Genomic DNA, 3,128 nt, shown 5'->3' with positions numbered 1-3,128 from the left:
ACCAGATCATGGCCTTGCCTGCTGGAGGACCTCACTTCCTACCCAAATCTCAGTTCACCATGACGACAACTGCTCTTTTGTAGAAGTTGTTCAACTAAGGGGGTGTTTTAGGGTCTTCTAAAAGACGCCAATTAGAAAGCACAACTTTTACATCCACCCTGTACGTCTCATTCCTCCACGTGTCTTACCACTTGATCACCACAGTAGCAGTTAATCCCAGTGTTGGCCAAAGAGCTGGATCTATAGGAGGAGGAAGATGAAGGAAAGACAAGGGGAGGAGGGGGAAGAGGAGGAGGAGGAAGTGATAGAAAGAGGGAGGAGGGAGGAAGGGAGGGAGGAGAACAGTTAGAACACCAATGCGCTCTGTTTTTCTATGTTCTCATGACTAGAGCTAGGAGAAAATGCTGCCTTTTGATTTTAAAACCTGATGAAAGAGTAAAACCCTCCCAGTATTCACCAAACAATGAAGAGAAGCGCATTGGCCCCTGCAGCCAGTTTCTTCTGCAGGGTCTGACTACAGTGAAGCTGCTCTTGTTTGGTCACAAGAATCAGCGACTTCTGAGCCCCCCCAGCTGTGGCTCAGAGGTAGAGTGCTGGCCTAGCATGTCCAGCAGCCTGGGGTCTAACCCCAGCACCATCCACTGACGCACAAAGGGAGCACAAACAGAACGACCTCATTTGAAATGTACACACTAAGACACACACTAGTCAGGAACTGTGGCAGAACACAAGCAAGACCCCAGATGGCAGGGACTGCCACGTCCAGAGGCTCAGCTCTCCTCAATTTCACGTCCACAAGAGCTGAAGGAGGCAGGCACTGCCATCCCTGTCTGAATGTGAGAAAACAGAGGTGGGATGGCAGGGAGAATAAACCCTGAACGCCAGCTTCCACACGGACGGTGCTGGGACCAGACCAGGAGTCACTCAGCCCTGCCCTTTCCACCACACCATATAGAGTAACGGCAGAAACGCTACCCTGATTCTACTCCGCATCCCTGTGTCTGTCCTTTCCGCGTGCCCCAGGTACACAGGGCCCTGGAGAGGCACAGGGTCCCAGGGCACTGTGACCTCCATGCCTGCTAAGCAAGCCCTGCAATGAGCTGGCCAGGTGCCTGCAGGTGCTGTGTGTACAGAACCCTGACAGAAGGCACCTGAGGGTATCCAGTTTCCTACCAGCCCCAGAGCCTGCGGGGCATGGTGCCAGGAATGCGGCAAGCCTCTTGCAAAGAACAGTACTAAAAATATATTGTAGTGTAGATGGGTGTGCTAGCTCTTTTTATAATCACAGCACTCAAAGGGAGCTGAGGCAGGGGCATGGCTGTGAGTTCAGGACAACTTGGACTACAAACCTTTCAAAATATAAAACAAAACCAAAAATATAGCAACTAAAAAAAAAATTAGCTCCCAATAGCCAAGAGGTAGAAATGAGCCAACTGTGTATTGATGGGAGATTGATTAGTAAATTGCACAAACGAAGGAAGATGGTTGGTCAAGAAGAAGAAGCTAACACACGCCAGAGCACAGTGGAACTCAGCTCCCTGAGCTGTGGGAGCAAAGGTGGTCACAGAGCACAGAGACTACAGGGCTCCACTTGCATGGGTTATGTGGAGTATTCGGATTCATAGAGACAGAGTGAAAGGGTGGCCCAGGATGGCCTGGAGGAGAGAAACAGGGTGAGCTGCTTGATGGGGAAGGTTTGGTTTTACAGACCAAAGGCCACCTGAACACAGAGAACTATGACGGCAGCACAAGTGGGGTGCATTTAGACAGAGTATGTGCCTAGCCATGACTTAGCTGGTAAGTCTCATATTACAGACACTACTCTGAACCAGCAGTGAACCAGGCATGCTAGCTCACACTGGTGATCCTAGCAATCCTAGCAGAGGTCAGAGCAGGACTGCAGATTAGAGGCTAGCCTGGGATTTTTCGTCTCAATAAAAGAAAGCAACAAAAGCCAGTGTGGTTGTCCTTTTCCGTGTTCCAACTCAGTGGCTGAGTTCAAATAAAAGTGAGCTGTACTGAGGACCCAAATCCTCCAAGCAGGTTGGTTTATACCTTGACTGCTTTGCACATTTGGACACTCTTGGTAGGTAGAGAGAAGTTCGGATTTTAACGGCCAAAGCCCAGGGTCAACCCTACAAATTTAGTCTATAATTTACCCTCTAATCGAGGTGGGACCTATGGCAATTATGTCCTGAAGGCTCCATCCTGGGCAGGAGTTGAGAATCACAAATGGGCACGAGCTTGGTTCACACCAGCAAGGCCAGCCCTTCTACATGCCGATGAACACAGCTGAGTGCTTTGCGATGACAGGATCACAGACATCAGTTTCCTATGCTGGATTAAATAAAAGTCTTGTCTGCAAACAGGGATAGTATCACATGTAAGCAGCATTGGTCCTGCCCTCTGAGGAACCCCAATCCTGTTTTTTCTTTCCTCTTTTATCTTTCTTATTTATTTTTTATTTGGGGACAAATTTTCATGTAGCCCAGGCTACCCTCAAACTCACTACATGGTAGAGATTGACCTTGAACTTGTGATTCCCTCGCCTTTACCTTCTGAATGAGTGCTGAGATTGCAGGCATATGCAACCAGGCCCACTTTTCATGCAGTCCTAGAAATTGAACCCAGGACTAAGCAAGTATTCTACCAACCAAGCTACCTCCGAGGAGCCAAAACTCTTGTTTGAATTTTTGATAGTCACCATCCTGAAATTCCTAATAATTCTTAGTGAACTTGTAGAGCCCACAGTCTGGAGAACACCCAGGGAAAGGCTAAGTAAACCATCCTGGGAACTTCTGGTCTACCACCGACCAACCACGAGCATTAGTGCATTGGTTAGCTGGCTGTGCACTGGGCTGCCTCCTAGAGACAAGGAAGAGAAAACCAGGTCATAGAGTGAGAAGAATTCCACGGAGGTGTGAGCATGCTAAAGCTGACAAGAGCAAAGCTGGCAGGAAATAGCATGCATGTCCCGTGGGCTGTAGAACAGGGTCAAATAGTCAAACAGCACCTAGAGAGAGCATCTGTGAGCTCGGGCCTAGCTCTGGGCTGGACACGAAGCATCAAAGCCCTCCTCTGTCGCTCAAGCATCCTCACTCCGATGAAGACCAGCTCAAAGGCATTAG

This window comes from Myodes glareolus, chromosome 2 (assembly GCF_982192425.1).
Source record: "Myodes glareolus chromosome 2, mMyoGla1.1, whole genome shotgun sequence".
Lineage (NCBI taxonomy): Eukaryota > Metazoa > Chordata > Mammalia > Rodentia > Cricetidae > Myodes > Myodes glareolus.
Note: the sequence above shows the minus strand (reverse complement) of the source record.